General features: G+C 47.7%; 2 non-coding genes across 2 annotated transcripts; both read right to left on the bottom strand.

Moving 5' to 3' along the window:
* Positions 1–2,486: 2,486 nt before the first annotated feature.
* Positions 2,487–2,605, bottom strand: LOC139360307 (5S ribosomal RNA). The gene has a single exon (XR_011617626.1). It is a non-coding gene; the product is annotated as a 5S ribosomal RNA (ribosomal RNA).
* A 2,810-nt stretch (positions 2,606–5,415) lies between these two features.
* Positions 5,416–5,534, bottom strand: LOC139360306 (5S ribosomal RNA). The gene has a single exon (XR_011617624.1). It is a non-coding gene; the product is annotated as a 5S ribosomal RNA (ribosomal RNA).
* Positions 5,535–9,192: the final 3,658 nt, after the last annotated feature.

Below are 9,192 nucleotides of genomic sequence, written 5' to 3'. Positions count from 1 at the left end.
AAACAAAACAAAAAACACCCAAAGGACCTCAAATTAGCACTCTAAATTTACACTTTAGGCACTAGAAAAGAACAAATTAAACCCTAGGAAGGAAAGAAAGAAAGATTAATTCAGAAATAAATAAAACAGAAAATACAAAAATGGAGAAAATCAACAAAACTGAAAGTTGGTTTTTTAAAAGATAAAATTGACAAACTTTATGGAGTGACTAAGAAAAAAAGAGAGAATACTCAAATTACTAAAATCAGAAATGGAAGTGGGGACATTACTATTGGATCCAGTCAAAATGAAAACGATTGGCAGGGTGAAGTGGCTCACACCTATAATCCCAGCACTTTGGGAGGCCGAGGCATGCAGATCACTTGAGGTTAGGAGTTCAAGACTAACCTGGCCAACATGGTGAAACCATCTCTACTAAAAATACAAAAAAAAAATAGCCGGGTGTGGTGGTAGGCCCCTGTAATCCCAGCTACTCGGGAGGTTCAGGCAGGTGAATCACTTTAGCTCAGGAGTTCAAGACCAGCCTGGGAGACATGGTCAAACCCGGTCTCTACAAAAAAAAAAAAAAAAAAAAAAAAAAAAAAAGATAAAAAGGAAAGAAAAAAAATAAATTAATTAAAGAAAGAAAGAAAGAAAGAAAGAAGAAAATTCAGCCCATCTTGATGGCAAAAGCCTGTTGTCCCAGCTACTGAGGAGGCTGAGGTAGGAGGATCGCTTGAACCTGGGAGGTGGAGGTTGTAATGAGCCTAGATCACACCACTGCACTCTAGCCTGGGTGACAGATGAGATCCTGTCTCAAAGAAATAAATGAATAGGATTGTAAGAGAGTGCTAAGAACAATTGTACACCAACATATTGGATAACTTGGATGAAATGGACAAATTCCTAGGAACATGAACCCTACCAAGACTAAATCACAAAGAAAGTGAAAATCTGAATAGACGAGTAACTAGTAAGGAGACTGAATCAGTAACCCAATATCTCCTGCCAAAAAAAAAAAAAAAAAAAAAAAAAGCCTTGGACTTGACTTCTCTATCAAATATTTAGAGAACGAATAGTAATCCTTGTTAATCCTGCCAAAACCTTGAAGAGGAGGGAGTATTCCCTAACTCATTCTATGAGGCTACAATTGCCCTGATACCAAAGCAAGACAAAGATTTTACAAGAGAAAACTGTAGAATAATATCCCATATGAAGATCGATGCCTAAAACTCCTCACCATATCCTAAGACTGTGAGGTGAAATTCATCACAGAAAAGGAAAGCCAAGCAGAAGCCTAAAACTATACCCCTAGTCTGACCGGGCGCTGGTGACTCACGCCTGTAATCCTAGCACTTTGGGTATCCTAGCACTTTGGGAAAGTGGGTGGATCGCCTGAAGTTGGGAGTTCCAGACCAAGACCAAGCTAACCAACATGGAGAAACCCCGTCTCTACTAAAAATACAAAATTAGCCAGGTGTGGTGGTGCATGCCTGTAATCCCAGCTACTCAGGAGGCTGAGGCAGGAGAATGGCGTGAACCCGGGAGGCGGAGCTTGCAGTGGGCCCAGATCTTGCCACTGCACTCCAGGTTGGGTGACAGAGTGAGACTCCGTCTGGAAGAAAAAGGAAAGAAAGAAAGAAACCAAGTAGGAAAGAAAGAAAGAAAGAAAGAAAGAAAGAAAGAAAGAAAGAAAGAAAGAAAGAAAGAAAGAAAGAAAGAAAGAAAGAAAGAAAGAAAGAAAGAAAGAAAAGAAAGAAAGAAAGAAAGAGAGAGAAAGAGAGAGAGAGAAAGAAAGAGAGAGAAAGAAAGAGAGAGAAAGAAAGAAGGGAAAGATAGTAAGGGAAGAAAAAGAAAAGAATGAAAGTAAGAAGGAAAGAAAGAAAGGAAGAAAGAGGCAAAGACCGAAGAAAGAATGAAAGAAAGAAAGAAAGAGAAAGGAAGAAAGTGAGAAAGAAAGAAAAGCAAGAGAAAAGGAAAGAACGAAATAAAGAAAGAGAAAGAGAAAGAAAGAGACAGAGAGATAGGAGAAAGAAAGAAAGAAGGAAAGAAAAGAAAAGAGAAAGAAAGAAAACAAAGATAGCAAAGGAAGAAAAAGAAAAGAAGGAAAGAAAGAGAGAAAGAGTGAGAAAGAGAGAGAGAGAGAAAGAAGGAAAGAAAGAAAGAAAACAAAGAGAAAGAAAGAAGGAAGGAAAGAAAGAAAGAAAGAGTGATAGAGAGATAGAGAGGAAGGAAGAAAGGAAGGAAGGAAGAAAGAAAGAGAAAGAGAGAGAGACAAAGAAAGAAAGGAAAGATAGCAAGGGGAGAAACAGAAAAGAATGAAAGTAAGAAGGAAAGCACAAGAGAGAGAAAGAGCGAGATAGAAAGAGGGAGAGAGAGAAAGAAAGAAGGAAAGAAAGAAAGAAAGGAAAGAAAGAGAGAAAGAAGGAAAGAAAGAAAGAAGAGTGAGTGAGAGAAGGGAAGAAAGGAAGGTAGAAAAGAAAGAAAGAGAAGAAAGCAAGCCAAAAAGCCTACAGCACCCGGTATTCCCAGGCGGTCTCCCATCCAAGTACTAACCAGGCCCGACCCTGCTTAGCTTCCGAGATCAGACGAGATCGGGCGCGTTCAGGGTGGTATGGCCGTAGACGCCGGCAGAGGCGCCTGGCTGCCCCAAGAGCCCGGCCCAGCCATGCCCGCCGGCTTCCAGCCCGCACCGCCAGCCCGGGGTCGTCGTGCTCGGATCGGGATCCCGGAGCCTCTTCGCCTGCTGCCTCTCCCGGCTGCCGAGCTCCCGAGCTTCCACCACGTCGGGCCCGCTCGGAACAGGGAGTGCTCCGAGGCGTCGGGGCCCAGGGCCCACGATCCTGGGACCCCGGCGGGTCCTCCGCCCTGTCGTGGAGGTATTCTTTTGGATCCCTGGCCGCTGGGGAGCTCCTGCGAGGCCCCCTCTTGGCCCACACCCCCAGAGGCGTCAGGGCTGGCCAAGGGCGAACAGCCGGCCCAGCCGCGCCTGGCCTTTTTCTCACAACGCCCCCACCACGGTGGCTTGTCCCGACCAAGACCCGGCCGGTGGGCAAGAGGGCGTGGGGGCTGGGGTGTTGGGGGATGGCCCTGCTTTGCCCCGGGCTGGCACTAGAGCCGGCAGCCTGATCCCCGGCGAGAGGGGCTGAGAGAAACCCAGAAACACCCCACCACCACCAGCAGCAAATCCACAGCCCCACACACAGACACACCCGGGCGCTCGCGCGCGGGAACCCACACACGCGCGCGCGCTCAGACACAGACACAGACACACACACACACACACACACACACACACACACACACACATACGTGCACACACAAACGGCTTGAAGGAGAGCAAGGAAGAGATAGATGGAGAGATTGAAACCGAGGGAGGGAGAGAGACAGCGATCGAGAGAGACAGGGGAGGTGGAGAGGGAAAGAGACAGAGAGGCAGAGATAGAGAGAGGGACAGAGAGAGCGAGAAAGACAGACAGAGAGGGAGAGACAGAGGAAAGGCGACAGAAATAGCGCGAGGTGCAGGGGCAAACCCAGAAGAGAGAGGGGCAGGGAGCTAGAGAGCGAGAGCGATAGAGCCTTGGAGAGGGAGCGCCCTGCTCCCGTAGGCAGGGCCCTTTTGAGCAGGCCGGGATAGGGTGGAGGGGGCTTGGGCTGGGCCAGAACAGGGTGGCCAGGCCGTCCATGCGAGAGGAGCAACGGAGCGCTGAGACGGGTTTTGTCTTGGATTAATTGCTTGCTTTGGGGGTGGGTTTCGTAGGCTCCTTCCTGTGTTGGCACCTCCCTGTGCTCTTGGTGCGGTGCGGTGGGCCCCTTGATTTGCAGAGTGCGCCCGCCCTTTTGGCGGGAGCCGTGGCACCGGGCGTGCCCACGGGGCCCGAGGCCTGGGTCTCTGGCGTGTCCTCGGGACTGGAGTTTACGCGAAGTTGGTGGCAATGGGAATCCGGGTGCACAGGGACTGTTTTCCTGGTTGCTGGCGAAGCAATGTCCTTCCCCCGGATAAAGCAGCCCCTGCGTTCTGGAGCGGAGGTCTCGGCTGGCGTCTGTGGCACCCGCTGGCCCTGCCCGCCCCTTCCCCCGGTTTGGAAGGTTGCGGCGGCGCCCGCCCGGTGAATGGATTGAATCGCCTGTGCGTTCCGGGAGCGGGAAGGCGCCGGGAACGGCAGGGAACCCGCGCCTGCGCCTTTGGGGTCCGGCCTCCTGCCCTCCAGGGCTGGAGCCGGGCTCCTGGCCGGGCGGCGGCGAGGCGCAAGCGGTGGGATGCTGCTGCCCGGTGGTGCTTTGGTGGCGGACCCCCAGGAGGAGGTCCCCGGCTGCGGCGGGGGTGTAGGCGGGCGACAAGGGGGGAGCAGAGTCCGGGGAGGTTGGGAAGCATGGCGATAGTAGGGGCAAGGGAGGGAGAGGGGAAGCCACAAAAGCCTACAGCAGGCCGGGCGCGGTGGATCACGCCTGTAATGCCAGCACTTTGGGAGGCCGAGGCGGGTGGATCACGAGGTCAGGAGATCCAGACCAGCCTGGCTAACACGGTGAAACCCCGTCTCCACTAAAACTACAAAACATGAGCCGGGCGTGGTGGCGGGCGCCTGTAGTCCCAGCTGCTTGGGAGGCTGAGGCAGGAGAATGGCGTGAACCCGGGAGGCGGAGCTTGCAGTGAGCCGAGATCTTGCCACTGCACTCCAGGCTGGGTGACAGCGAGACTCCGTCTGGAAGAAAAAGGAAAGACAGAAAGAAAGAAGGAAAGAAAGAAAGAAGGAAGGAAAGAAAGAAAGAAGGAAGGAAAGAAAGAAAGAAGGAAGGAAAGAAAGAAAGAAAGAAAGGAGCAAAAAGAGAAGAAAGAAAGAAAGAAAGAAAGAAAGAAAGAAAGAAAGAAAGAAAGAAAGAAAGAGAAAGGAAGAAAAGAAAGTGAGAAAGAAAAGCAAGAAACAAGGAAAGAATGAAATAAAGAAAGAGAGAGAAAGAAAGGGACAGAGAGATAGGAGAAAGAAAGAAAGAAGGAAAGAAAGAAAGAAGAAAGAACGAGAAGAAAGAAAAGGAAGATAGCAAGGGAAGAAAAAGAAAAGAATGAAAGAAGGAAAGAAAGAAAGAGCAAGCAAGAGAGAGGGAGAGAGAAAGAAAGAAGGAAAGAAAGGAGGAAGGATAGAAAGAAAGATAGGTAGAAAGAAAGAAAGAAGGAAAGACAGCAGAACGAAAGAAAGAAAGAGAGAGAGACAAAGAAAGAAAGGAAAGATAGCAAGGGAAGAAACAGAAAAGAATGAAAGTAAGAAGGAAAGCAAAAGAGAGAGAAAGAGCGAGATAGAGGGAGAGAGAGAAAAAAGGAAAGAAAGAAAGAAAGAAAGGAAAGAAAGAGAGAAAGAAGGAAAGAAAGAAAGAAGAGTGAGTGAGAGAAGGGAAGAAAGGAAGGTAGAAAAGAAAGAAAGAGAAGAAAGCAAGCCAAAAAGCCTACAGCACCCGGTATTCCCAGGCGGTCTCCCATCCAAGTACTAACCAGGCCCGACCCTGCTTAGCTTCCGAGATCAGACGAGATCGGGCGCGTTCAGGGTGGTATGGCCGTAGACGCCGGCAGAGGCGCCTGGCTGCCCCAAGAGCCCGGCCCAGCCATGCCCGCCGGCTTCCAGCCCGCACCGCCAGCCCGGGGTCGTCGTGCTCGGATCGGGATCCCGGAGCCTCTTCGCCTGCTGCCTCTCCCGGCTGCCGAGCTCCCGAGCTTCCACCACGTCGGGCCCGCTCGGAACAGGGAGTGCTCCGAGGCGTCAGGGCCCACAGCCCACGATCCTGGGACCCCGTCGGGTCCTCCGCGCTGTCGCGCAGGTATTCTTTGGGATCCCTGCCGCTCAGGAATCCTGCGAGGCCCCCTCTTGCCCCCTCACCCAGAGTCGTCGAGGCTGGCGAAGGGCGAACAGCGTATTATCAAATGTCTTCTCTGACCACAACAAAATCGAGTTAAAAATCAATAATACAAGGAAAACTGATAAACTGACCTGTTTTCTTTTTGGAAAGTAAAGAACACACTGCTATGGTCTGAATGTCCCCCAAAATTTATATGCTGAAATTTATTTGCCAATATGATAGTATTAAGAGGTGGGCACTGGCCTGGGGTGGTGGCTAACGCTGTCATCCCAGCACTTTGGAAGGGAAAGGCAGTCAGATTGTTCGAGCCCAGGAGTTCAAGACCAGCCAGGGCAAAATGGCAAAACTTGTCTCTAGAATAAACACCAAATTCGGTGGGCGTGGTGGTGCAGGCCTGTAGTCCCAGCTACTCAGGAGGCTGAAGCAGGAGGACTGGTTGAGCCTGGGAGGTCAAGGCTGCAGTGAGCCATGATCAGGCTACAGGCTACTGCGCTGCCGTAGGGGCAATACAATGAGACCCTGTCTCAAAAAAAAAAAAAGGGTAAAAAGGTGGATTCTTTAGGAGGCGATTATCTCATGAGGGTAGAAGTCCTTATGGATGAAATTAGAGCCCTTAGAAAAGGACTTGAGTGGGTTCATTCCCTCCGTCTCCTCCGTGTGGGGACACAATGTTCTTCCCCTCTGAAAGATGAAGCAACGTTGTGTCATCTTGGAAGGAGAGACTGGGCCCTCCTTAGACACTGAATGGGCTGATGACTTGACCTTGGACACCCCAGCCTTGAGAACTGAGAGAAATAAATGTCTCTTTTTAATAAATTATCCAGTCTCAGGTATTTGAAGAGATTCAGATATTTTCTTAAACAACCAATGGGTTAAAGAAGAAACCACAAGAGAAATCAGAAAATACAGTTGGGTGTCAGTATCCACAGGGGATTGGTTCCAGGACCCCATAAGTAGGCCAAAATCCACACAGAGTCAAGTCTTGCAGTTGGCCCTGTAAAACCTGGGCATTAAAAAAGTTAGGCCGCTGTATCCTCAGGGTTTGCGCTCTGTGAAGACTGTATTTTCAATCTGCCTTTGGTTACAGATGCAGAATTAATGAAATCAGAGGACCTACTGTACTTATTGAAAACAATTCCTGTATAAGTGCACCCTTGCAGTTCAAACCCATGTTGTTCAAGGCTCAGCTGTACTCAGAAATGAATGAAAATGAAAACACAGCATAGCCAAACTTTGGGATGCAGTGAAAGCAGTGCTAACAGGGAAATTTATAGTGTGAAATGCTTACATGAAAAAAACCTAAAGAAAGCCAGGCGTCGCGGTTAATGCCTGTAATCCCAGCACTTTGGGAGGCTGAGGTGAGCCAATCACCTGAGGTCAGGAGTTCGAGACTAGCCTGAACAACAGGGAGAAACCCTGTCTCTGCTGAAAATACAAAATTAGCCGGTTGTGGTGGCAGGCGCCTGTAATCCCAGCGACTTGGGAGGCTGAAGCAAGAGAATTGCTTAAACCTGGGAGGCAGAGGTTGCAGTGAGCCGAGATCGCACCATTGCACTCCAGCCTGGCCAACAAGAGCGAGACTCCCTCTCAAAAGGAAACAAAACAAAAAACACCCAAAGGACCTCAAATTAGCACTCTAAATTTACACTTTAGGCACTAGAAAAGAACAAATTAAACCCTAGGAAGGAAAGAAAGAAAGATTAATTCAGAAATAAATAAAACAGAAAATACAAAAATGGAGAAAATCAACAAAACTGAAAGTTGGTTTTTTAAAAGATAAAATTGACAAACTTTATGGAGTGACTAAGAAAAAAAGAGAGAATACTCAAATTACTAAAATCAGAAATGGAAGTGGGGACATTACTATTGGATCCAGTCAAAATGAAAACGATTGGCAGGGTGAAGTGGCTCACACCTATAATCCCAGCACTTTGGGAGGCCGAGGCATGCAGATCACTTGAGGTTAGGAGTTCAAGACTAACCTGGCCAACATGGTGAAACCATCTCTACTAAAAATACAAAAAAAAAATAGCCGGGTGTGGTGGTAGGCCCCTGTAATCCCAGCTACTCGGGAGGTTCAGGCAGGTGAATCACTTTAGCTCAGGAGTTCAAGACCAGCCTGGGAGACATGGTCAAACCCGGTCTCTACAAAAAAAAAAAAAAAAAAAAAAAAAAAAAAGATAAAAAGGAAAGAAAAAAAATAAATTAAAGAAAGAAAGAAAGAAAGAAAGAAAGAAAGAAAGAAAGAAAGAAGAAAATTCAGCCCATCTTGATGGCAAAAGCCTGTTGTCCCAGCTACTGAGGAGGCTGAGGTAGGAGGATCGCTTGAACCTGGGAGGTGGAGGTTGTAATGAGCCTAGATCACACCACTGCACTCTAGCCTGGGTGACAGATGAGATCCTGTCTCAAAGAAATAAATGAATAGGATTGTAAGAGAGTGCTAAGAACAATTGTACACCAACATATTGGATAACTTGGATGAAATGGACAAATTCCTAGGAACATGAACCCTACCAAGACTAAATCACAAAGAAAGTGAAAATCTGAATAGACGAGTAACTAGTAAGGAGACTGAATCAGTAACCCAATATCTCCTGCCAAAAAAAAAAAAAAAAAAAAAAAAAAAGCCTTGGACTTGACTTCTCTATCAAATATTTAGAGAACGAATAGTAATCCTTGTTAATCCTGCCAAAACCTTGAAGAGGAGGGAGTATTCCCTAACTCATTCTATGAGGCTACAATTGCCCTGATACCAAAGCAAGACAAAGATTTTACAAGAGAAAACTGTAGAATAATATCCCATATGAAGATCGATGCCTAAAACTCCTCACCATATCCTAAGACTGTGAGGTGAAATTCATCACAGAAAAGGAAAGCCAAGCAGAAGCCTAAAACTATACCCCTAGTCTGACCGGGCGCTGGTGACTCACGCCTGTAATCCTAGCACTTTGGGTATCCTAGCACTTTGGGAAAGTGGGTGGATCGCCTGAAGTTGGGAGTTCCAGACCAAGACCAAGCTAACCAACATGGAGAAACCCCGTCTCTACTAAAAATACAAAATTAGCCAGGTGTGGTGGTGCATGCCTGTAATCCCAGCTACTCAGGAGGCTGAGGCAGGAGAATGGCGTGAACCCGGGAGGCGGAGCTTGCAGTGGGCCCAGATCTTGCCACTGCACTCCAGGTTGGGTGACAGAGTGAGACTCCGTCTGGAAGAAAAAGGAAAGAAAGAAAGAAACCAAGTAGGAAAGAAAGAAAGAAAGAAAGAAAGAAAGAAAGAAAGAAAGAAAGAAAGAAAGAAAGAAAGAAAGAAAGAAAGAAAGAAAGAAAGAAAGAAAGAAAAGAAAGAAAGAAAGAAAGAAAGAGAGA

This window comes from Macaca nemestrina, chromosome 1 (genome assembly GCF_043159975.1).
Source record: "Macaca nemestrina isolate mMacNem1 chromosome 1, mMacNem.hap1, whole genome shotgun sequence".
Classification (NCBI taxonomy): domain Eukaryota; kingdom Metazoa; phylum Chordata; class Mammalia; order Primates; family Cercopithecidae; genus Macaca; species Macaca nemestrina.
This window is presented reverse-complemented; position numbering and strand designations above follow the sequence as displayed.